This window comes from Crassostrea angulata, chromosome 7, assembly GCF_025612915.1.
Source record: "Crassostrea angulata isolate pt1a10 chromosome 7, ASM2561291v2, whole genome shotgun sequence".
Lineage (NCBI taxonomy): Eukaryota > Metazoa > Mollusca > Bivalvia > Ostreida > Ostreidae > Magallana > Magallana angulata.
Window position 1 is genome coordinate 4,343,260 of NC_069117.1, and position 10,954 is coordinate 4,354,213.

The 10,954-nt window shown below is 38.0% G+C and overlaps 1 long non-coding RNA gene across 2 annotated transcripts; it reads right to left on the reverse strand.

The window, feature by feature from the left end:
• Positions 1 to 1,099: 1,099 nt before the first annotated feature.
• On the reverse strand, positions 1,100 to 3,314 carry LOC128191947 (uncharacterized). 2 transcript variants are annotated; one of them, XR_008244483.1, is made up of 5 exons: positions 2,405 to 3,314; positions 1,994 to 2,069; positions 1,792 to 1,904; positions 1,476 to 1,567; positions 1,100 to 1,184 (listed from the first exon to the last, which is right to left on the reverse strand). It is a non-coding gene; the product is annotated as an uncharacterized LOC128191947 (long non-coding RNA). The 2 variants fall into 2 exon arrangements; XR_008244484.1 differs by having other exon boundaries at positions 1,792 to 1,923.
• Positions 3,315 to 10,954: the final 7,640 nt, after the last annotated feature.

Below are 10,954 nucleotides of genomic sequence, written 5' to 3' on the forward strand. Positions count from 1 at the left end.
AATTTATTTTTCATAATATATATATACCTTTATATTTCTAGCAGCAAAAACAATATCCGTTTAGACTGAAAATGCAGAGCATCTAAACGAAACACGTTGCATTATAATCAATTATAACGTAGATATCGTACCGAATTACCAATAGAATGTATAGTATTTATAATATGTTGTTAGCGCATCAGATTTTTAAAAATACACCCCCCTTTTTCTACAGTTTCGAGGTTACATTTTAAATAAAGATCGGTCTTTCCTTTCTGCAATTTATAAACACCATTCTATAGGGATGCTTTGTGCCAAATTTGGTTGAAATTGGTAAAGTGGTTTTAGAGCAGAAGTTTAAAATGTGAAAAGTTGACAGACGGACGGACGCACGGACGGACAGACAGACGGACGACGGACGAAAGGTTATCAAAAAAGCTTTCAGCTCAGGTGAGCTAAAAATTGAAGTCGTTAAAATGCTTACCTTGTCACTGGAAATCTACAAAAAGTAATATGTTAAAAACCATTCTGATTTCACAAACAAGTACTCATAGAACTCAATGTAGTTTTGGAAATCAAGTTTTCGAACAATCTGTTGGAATTTCCATGGGTACCAATTGTGCCCCATTGTAAGCAGACCTATTTTTGTAATCTTATGAAGCAGAATTTATTCAAAAACATGTACTTGAAAAAAATAAATCACTCCCTGTTGCTTTTAACTCAACATTCAGGTATGTCGACAACGTATTATCAATTAATAATTGTTATTTCCATACCTACGTCGACTAGATATACACAGCAAAAACTGCAACATATGTTTTTGTTATGTTAAACATATGTTTAACATACGTTTCTTTACATATGTGAAACGTATAAAAACACCCCTATGTTTCACATACGTATTTAAACACATTTTTTACATATGTTTTACGTATGTTTAACATATGTTTTTCATTTCCATATGTTTAACATGTGTGGCTAACCATATATTTCATATGTTAAAATCTACCCATTTGTATGTTCTAAGGAATAAAGTAAAATTCTTTACATTAAATTACTTAGTAAGATTTTACAAAAACAAAACTCGAACAAAGAACTTAAATAACAAACATGTTCAGATCACATTCAATTTAATTTCAATCAGCTCCAATACAAAATCAGTCTTCAATATCAGTCTTAAAAATCGTCTTCAAAATTTCCAGTTTCTGCAAAAGAAGATAATTGTATTTGTAAATTCAAAAACATCATATAATCTACATTTGCAATAAATATACTTAAATAAACAATCCTAGCTGTTTATTAATATGGTGATACAATAACCATAACAAGCATATTGGATTGTCTGAAATTTTATACATGAGAGAGAGAGAGAGAGAGAGAGAGAGAGAGAGAGAGGAGGGATACACACAAGGAAAGAGAGAGATAGACAGTCAGACAGACTGATAGTTGTTGGCTATTTAGAAAAGTCAGAAAACTTCAAAAGTAAAACCGTTTACCTCTGATGAGTATATTCAGCCTCGCTGCCAGATTTCTGCCCAACTCCAACTTTTCAATGTTTTTCCTTAAAGAGGCATGTTTGGACTTCTTTCTAAAATGTTAATTCCAAATTATACACAATCATAAGATTTTTTAAAAATCTACATGATACAAAAATATATCTTATAATTGAAAAAAAAATTATGCATAAAATTTTTTCTATCAATGAATTAGCTTGAATCTGTTGTGTTAAGTGAGATTTTAAACACTTACAAATAGTCAATGTAATAAAATTCATAACATTAATCTATACAGTGAGAACCTTAATTAATTTACCATTATTTTTCACAATTATTGCAACCACAGTGCAGCTTATTCTGCTATCTTTGAACTCAAGTCTTGATCCTAGATTGTTCTTCTGAATGTCTTCAGACTTCCTCCAGACAAATCTTAAATGACATCCATTTGCTACAAAATATATTACACAAAATAGTTGAATACTTACAGTGCTGCTATCGTGAAAGTTGACAAAAATTACCTTATCCTTCCCTATATCCTGTATTCTGCATCCTATCCTGAAAATAAGCTCTATCCTATCCTATCCTATCCCATACCTTCAAAATATAGGAATGCAAGTTAAATTAAACGAAATATAAGAATTAAATGATTTTATCAATTAATGTTGTACTCGAAATGAATAATCAAATCTTAAAACCGAATATCATTCGAGTGGGATAACTTACTTAACTGTACTACGGTAAAATTAAATCGTAAGGGGGTTGAACACAATAACGTAAACAAACAGGTAAACGATTCGATTTTTGATTTCAAAGCATATTATAATACAGTTAAAAATGACATATTTTATGCATAGATATATATTATAATGAATATAAAAATAATTATTGAAAAAATGTTTGAATTGAAATTCCATGATATATGTACTTACATTTTATAAATTTAGAGACACATCTGTCACTGAGTTAAAGTTGATATCCTACATTCGTTTCATTGATGCATTCCTATAAACTTTTTAAAAAATGATTCAATTAGTATTTTATAAGACTATAACTTAATTCAGACGACTTTTTTGTTCCCTTAGCTGCAAATGGAAGTCAAGACCTACTTGTTGCTTTGCAACAGGCTTTGTTCTAGTTCTTTTGCTACTTTCACTTTTCAACTTTTTATATTTTAATATATCTTTAGATCAACAAATATTTTATGCTCCCCATAGGAATTGATTAGCCTAATTCAACTGAAATCCGTTAGCTGCCGAGTTGAGATTTTTCGGGAAAATTATTTTCAGTATTGAGCACGTTGAAAGACCTATAAATAACTGGGTAACCGGCCGTTCGTTTTCTGAAATATTCTATAAATGTGCGATTCTACTACTGTATTTAACTCACTTTTATTTCATTTACTATAGCTAACGTTAAACTTTTAATTCTTTTATCAACATAAAGCAATACTGGTTGCACTCCAGTAGTTCTTTTTTTAAGCACAATGATGTCCGTCGATCGTTTATCGTCTTTCAACCCGAATTTTTTCGGTATGTTCCCTCTATTACCACCGCCCATTGTATGATACAATTTTAAAATGCAAGTAAATGAAAACACTTACCTTTAGCTAATTCGCCCTGCAGCTTGATCTTCTGCTTCCATGACGTAAAAATGTGACGTATATTTGTGAACGACAAAAGTAAAGCCAATTCCGGATTAAATCCGGATTTCTTATTAAATCAATATATAAAGAGAGTACATGGCTTCAGTTAATTCATATTTAGTTATACATCCATTCTTTAATACATGTAAAGTTTAAACCATTTACAAGCATGTATAACATGCGCGGATCTAAAGGGAGGGGGAGGGTCTCGGCCCAACCCCCCCCCCCCCCGACCCCCCGCAAAATGAAAAGTTATTAAATTTACATATTAGCATTATCGCAAATATCCAACCCCCCCCCCCCCCTTAAAACATTTTCTTGATCTGCACATGTATAATGGCAAGGTTATTCTTCACATGTATCTCATATGTTAAAATAACGCATATGGATATGTAACAAATGATCGGGTTTGGGGTTCAGATAATTTTTATATCATACGGGTGTTATCTTTGATGCTAATGGTAATGTGCGAGGATAGTCCGGATGACACTACTATATATAAGAGCTAACTCGAGAGAAGAGCTGACTCTGTGTTCGGCTGTCAAAGGAGTAGGTACGTTAATACGACTGCACAGTGTTCGTATTGGGTTAATCTTTAAATAGAGCGTTAATATTTACTCGTATTTTATTAACTGAGTGTACCTGGCTGCAGCTTGTGTCGGCTGCAGAGATACAGCCCTGTACATGTGATATAGGCATAGAGCCTTATCAGGACAGATCTCGCAGGTCTCGAGGCTGAGACCTGTGCCTCGGATAGAGCCCCGGGTTATAACCCACAGAGCATCAAGCCCCATCCCTTATAAATAACTTGTGAATTATTTGTTTTGCATGCTTAAGGATAGGTCATCCTTACAACTATATCTGTATATATTGACTCGTAATTTTTGTGATCGTTTATGTCGGTATTCATATATGATTATTAAATAAACACATTTCCCAGACTGGTCTCAATCACCGAACCCAAAACACGTTACAAAATTGGTGGCAGCGTCGGGAGTTTGATCAGTCAATTGTTTTCTAAAAATTGTTACTATAATATTAATTATGAGCGTGCGCGATTTACACGCCGATGTAGAATATTTAGAGGGGGAAATAAATCGGCTCAGTAGAGAGATACATGACTCTCTACGGGTTACGAATTCTCCAGGCCGAGGCCGGAGACCCAGACCAGGCATGAGTACCAGTACCCCGTACGTGAGACGGAGAGACAGTGTGAGTGGCTATGTGTCTGGAGATGTGTGCATGTGTGATGATGAGGATCCTGTACCTAGTGACCGGCCGCCAGTGCAGAACAACGCAAACCCAAGAACAAGTAATACGAATCCTGGACCGGTCCGATCTCGGAACTTTGTAAAACCTGCAACATACGACGGATCCGGTTTATGGAATGATTATCTGTCCCATTTCGAATCAGTCTGTCTTTTGAATGACTGGACAGAGACTGAGAAAGGGCTATATTTGGCTGCATCCCTGAGGGGACTAGCACAAGGTGTGTTAGGAAATCAGCCCAGAGACGAGAGACAGAACTATAGGAAATTAGTGAAAGCCTTACAAGAAAGATTCGCCCCTATGAATCAAACTGAGCTATACAGAGCCCAGCTGAGGGAAAGGAGACAAAAGGCTTCTGAAAGTTTACCGGAGATGGGACAGGACATAAGGAGACTCGTGAATTTAGCTTACCCGACAGCCCCCGATGATGTTCGGGAAATACTAGCTACTGAACAGTTCTTAGATGGGCTACATAACTCGGAAATGCGTCTTAAGATAAAGCAGGCTAGACCCATAAACTTGAATGACGCAATACAGAGAGCTGTTGAGCTGGAAGCATATTATAGCTACTGGTTCAGTACTACGAGTGCTTGGGCGAACTCCAGTAGATTTTACATTGAATGGCATTGCCCTACAGCAAGAAATGATTGTCGCAGACTTGACAGTAGATGGGATACTTGGACTAGATTTCCTAGTGAGGCATGAGGCCGTCATTAACATGAGGATGCATCAGATATCAATATCTGGTATCGAACACCCGATTCAGCTTGAGGGGTCAGCGAGCTATTATAAGTTGGCCATTATTCACCGAGTGACTGTACCGCCTAGATCAGAACTGGTAGTTGAAGGGCAAATACGTGCAAGTTCTGATGGAGGACTTCCAACCAAAGCTGGACTGATAGAACCCTCTGAAAAGTTCCAGAATTCATGTATGCTGGCTAAAACACTTGTCCGTAGACAGGACACTATTCCGCTCCGTATCATGAATATTTCGGATGATAGCAAGACCATCTACCCAGGTACTGTTGTTGGGAAGTTGCATGCCGTTGATGAGGTTCTTTCTTTGGTGTCAGAGGGAAATAGAGACTTAGATGTGGACAGAGAGTTCCCAGCTCATTTGCAAGAGCTATTCATTAGCAGCACAAGTTATATAGATAAAGATGATGTCATTAAAGCAAAGGCTCTTCTTTTGAAGTACGCAGCTCTATTTTCAGAGACAGATGAAGATGTAGGCCGAACCGCCAAGGTCAGACACAAGATAGAGACTGGTGTCAATGCACCAATAAAACAAGCACCCAGGCTTCTGCCGTTTCATATGCAAGAAGAGGTACAAAATCACGTATCTGACATGCTAAGAAGAGGAATCATAGAACCTTCTCAGAGCCCGTGGTCAGCAGCAATCGTGCTTGTAAAGAAGAAAGACGGATCCACAAGGTTCTGTGTCGATTACAGACGTCTAAATGGTATAACAACGAAGGATGCCTACCCATTACCTCGTATTGACGAGTCTCTGCATCAACTACGAGGCGCCAAATGGTTCAGTACTTTGGACCTGAATGCTGGGTATTAGCAGGTAGAGCTAGATCCAGAGGATAAGAAAAAGACGGCATTTGTCACCCGACAGGGTCTATATGAGTTCAACGTAATGCCGTGCGGGTTGTGCAATGCCCCAGCCACGTTTGAACCATTGATGGAGACTGTGCTGGCTGGCTTACAATGGCAGATTTGTCTTATATATCTTGATGATATAATCGTTTATGGAAAGACAGTTGATGACATGCTGCAAAATTTAGAACTTGTGTTCGAAAAGCTTCTTGCGGCTGGACTGAAGCTGAAGGCAAGAAAGTGTTCGTTGTTTGCTCGACAGGTGAAATACTTGGGGCATATCATCTCGGAACAGGGGATCGAGACTGATCCTGAGAAGGTAGAGATTGTTAAACATTGGCCAGAGCCAGTAAACAAGACACAGGTGCGCTCTTTTATTGGTCTTTCCAGTTATTACAGAAAGTTTATCCCTAACTTTGCTCGAATCGCTCAACCCTTACATAAACTTACAGAGGCGTCTGTTCCATTCAAGTGGACTGACGAATGCCAGGACGCATTTCAGCTCCTCAAAAATAGATTGATATCAGCGCCTATTCTCACGCATCCAGACTTTACGAAGCCGTTCATATCAGATACAGATGCGAGTCAGTATGCTATGGGTGCTGCTCTTTCACAACTCCAAGATGGCCAAGAAAGGGTTGTGGCGTATGCAAGTAAAGTCCTGAGTAAATCAGAAAAGATGTACTGCGTCACCAGAAAGGAGCTTTTGGCTGTTGTCACTTTCATTAAGCATTTTAGACCTTTCTTGTATGGACACAAGTTCTTAGTTAGAACAGATCACAGCTCGTTGAAATGGTTGCTTCGATTTAAAGACCCGGAGGGGCAGTTAGCTCGTTGGATCGAGGTTATATCCACCTATGACATGGAGATAGAGCATCGGGCTGGTAGACTTCACGGGAATGCAGACGGACTCAGCAGAGTGCCATGTGGCAAATGCGGTTATTTCGATGACTGGGACAAGTCAGAGGTGTCTGAAGGACATGTTAGAATAATCGAGGACAAAATAAGAGAAAATAGTGAATCAGATTTAGCAACATTGCAAGATGAATTTAGGGACATAAGACTTGTTAAGTCTTGGTTGCAATATCCTCTGAGAGCTATGTAGTTAAGTCACTTTGGGCACAGTGGAGCAGGCTAACCCTTAAGGATAACTTTCTATGCAGGGTGTGGGAAGTCGAGGACAGTAACATGACAACATATCAGATAGTTGTTCCTTTATCCCAACGAAGATATATCTTACAGCAGATGCATGATGCAAAAACTTCTGCTCACTTAGGGATGACAAAAACCTTGAATAAAATCAGGCAGAACTATTACTGGCCAGGGCTACAGAGTGATGTAAGGAGCTATATCTCAGGCTGTGATGTGTGCTCCAGAAGAAAAGCTCCTCTCAAAACAAAAAGAGCCCCTATGCAGCCTTTACAGGTAGGCTACCCTTTAGAGAGGATAGCTACAGACATTCTTGGTGAATTTCCTGAGACAGAAAACGGAAATCGATACATTATCGTTATCTCCGATTACTTCACAAAATGGGCCGAGGCATTTCCGATGCGAAATATGGAAGCACAAACCGTAGCTAAGATTGTCACTAATGAAGTAATCTGTAGGCTTGGATGTCCAGCGACAATCCATTCAGATCAGGGAAGACAATACGAGAGCCTTCTCTTCACTGAGGTATGTAAGCTTCTCCAGATCCGCAAGACAAGAACCACACCATATCATCCGCAGTCAGATGGTATGGTGGAACGGTTCAACAAAACATTAGCCACTATGCTGAGCGCCTACGTGGATGAGAATCATCGAGATTGGGATGAAAGCATTCCGTTTGTGATGATGGTTTATAGAGCGTCTCAACATGAATCCACTGGCTATAGTCCTAACATGCTCATGTTAGGAAGGGAGGTCGCTACACCTCTAGATATCATGTATGATATGCCTTCGTCTTGGAAAGAAGTACCTAGAAGTGAATGGGTTTGGATAATGCAAGATCGGATGGAGAGAGCACACGCCTTTGTCAGACGTCATGCAGAAGGTGCAATGTTTCGTCAGAAACATTATCATGACATGAAAATGTCCTATGAGAAGTTCAAGGAAGGAGAAAATGTATACGTATACTTCCCCCCAGCGCAAAGTTGGATGCTCACCGAAGTTCACGTCCTACTGGCGGGGACCGTTCAAGATACTCACAAAACTATCGGAAGTTTTGTATAAAGTTAACTGTGGTCGGAATGGTAAAGATCAGGTAATACATTGTGACCGACTGAAAACGTGCAAAGCGCAGATTTTGAAAGGAGAGGACGAATTACAGGCCCCTCTGGAGAGCAGCACGGAAAGCCAACTTGATGTTCAGTTTGAGTCAGAGGTTACTGATGAGCGTCAGTCAAAAGAAGAGGTTACAGATGAACTAGCTGGGGAATTCGAGTCCAAGCGCAACAGACGTGCTCCAGTCTGGATGAGAGATTATGTGACAGAATAAATTGTTCAATAAAACAATTAGATATTGTAGCTGTACTGTGTTTGTCGAACATTTTGTTTCATTTTACAGTTTTGTTATTTGCATGTGTTATATATTCATGTTCATCCCCAAGAAGGTGCTATACATCCATCACTCATTTTGTACATTATTCATGTTTGATACGTCATCCTTTTTAGATAAAAATTAAAAAATATATATATATCTATGTTATCGTTTTGTCATGCGAGGACGCATGAAGCAATGAGGCGTGGGTTATGTAACAAATGATCGGGTTTGGGGTTCAGATAATTTTTATATCATACGGGTGTTATCTTTGATGCTAATGGTAATGTGCGAGGATAGTCCGGATGACACTACTATATATAAGAGCTAACTCGAGAGAAGAGCTGACTCTGTGTTCGGCTGTCAAAGGAGTAGGTACGTTATTACGACTGCACAGTGTTCGTATTGGGTTAATCTTTAAATAGAGCGTTAATATTTACTCGTATTTTATTAACTGAGTGTACCTGGCTGCAGCTTGTGTCGGCTGCAGAGATACAGCCCTGTACATGTGATATAGGCATAGAGCCTTATCAGGACAGATCTCGCAGGTCTCGAGGCTGAGACCTGTGCTTCGGATAGAGCCCCGGGTTATAACCAACAGAGCATCAAGCCCCATCTCTTATAAATAACTTGTGAATCATTTGTTTTGCATGCTTAAGGATAGGTCATCCTTACAACTATATCTGTATATATTGACTCGTAATTTTTGTGATCGTTTATGCCGGTATTCATATATGATTATTAAATAAACACATTTCCCAGACTGGTCTCAATCACCGAACCCAAAACACGTTACAGATATTTTACTAGATAAACATTGATGGTAACCTAACAAGAAAAATTTATGGTAAACACGATGACTTTTTTCTATAGTCAACTTTCCTTACTTAGCAATTTACCTTCATCACCTGCATATAGTGTTTGTGTCTCTTAGTTAATTCGATACACAAGGTCATGCTTTTTGTATGAACAGTTTCTAAGGCGAGGCAAGTTACTCACAAACAAGTCGATAAAACAGGACTAGTACTATCAACAGTTTCGTTTGAAGTCATCTTCTCGTAAGTTCTATGGTCGATACAATGACCTTGTCAGCAAATGCAATCTTCCACTGGGTCGCATGCTGACTGACGTTTTTCATACTATTTGTTAGACCATAATCAATCACCTTATTGTCTACGGACTTCTCCGGTTTTTTTACCCGATTACGACAAAGAACACACTGCAGATGTGACTGGTCAACAGAGGATGCTCACTCCTCCTAGGCACCTGATCCACAGGATGAATGACCATCTTTAAGTCCTCCTTAAAGATAGCTTAAAGGTGTTTAAAGGTAGCTTAAAGATGATCTTTAAGCCACCTTTAAGCTACCTTTAAGCTATAAGTATTGCTTAAAGGTGGCTTAAAGAAAGCGTAAAGATGGCTTAAAGGCAGCTTAAAGACTATCTTTAAGCCACCCTTAAGCCACCTTTAAGGACAACTTATAGGTCCTTAATGTCCAAACTTCTTTAAGCCACCTTTAAGCCACCTTTAAGCTACCTTTAAGCCACCTTTAAGCCATTAAAAAAAAAATTAATTCAATATTGTGCTTAATTTCCAACAAAATGTATTAACTTTATGAAAGAAAAGGTATTAAAACGGTTTTTGTTCTAGAAAGAAAAATGAAAAAAAAAAACACAAAAAAACCCGGCCACGGCGAGAATTGAACCCGGGACCCTTAGTTTACTAGCATCAGCACACATCCTCTGCGCCACGGCAACTTACATATGTGTAACGTTTTTATATCCTATATATCAGTGGATATTGAATCACTGTATTGAATTTGTTTACTTGAAAAGATTTTGACAAACCATTCAGTTTGTAACAATCAATTATATCTAATTTATAAATTACATGCATGCATGTATTTAGAATGAAATACGGAACTTGGTCTTCAGTGAACAAAAATATATTATACCTAAATGGAAACCGTTAGGTTCACTAAAGTAGCTAGGCTTTCTTAGTTAATAAATTTAAACCGAGTAGATATACGTTCATCTAATTTATAGCTATAAAAATGTAAGAAAGAAAATGAAATCATTTCTTTTATTAAATGCATTGATACTATTAGGGTATTTGTTCAATTTCCCGCAATTTCCCGGTTTTCATGATCGTGGCGCCGTTCCAATATGTACATGATTTTTAAACTATCAATTCTATAACAAACAAAATTACCAATTACCGGTGACGTATTTACTGCATGTGGCAATTGCAAATGACTTGTACATACAATTGTATGATGTGCCAGGCCGGGTATATTTGACATATTTACCCTTATACATATATTTAAATAATCAACCCCTATTTATGATCACCGGTACATTAATTAATTAGCCTCAAGATTTTACTCTTACATACATGTATCGTTAATTTGTAGACGTAACATCTTTGAAACCCAGAGCTAGGAAA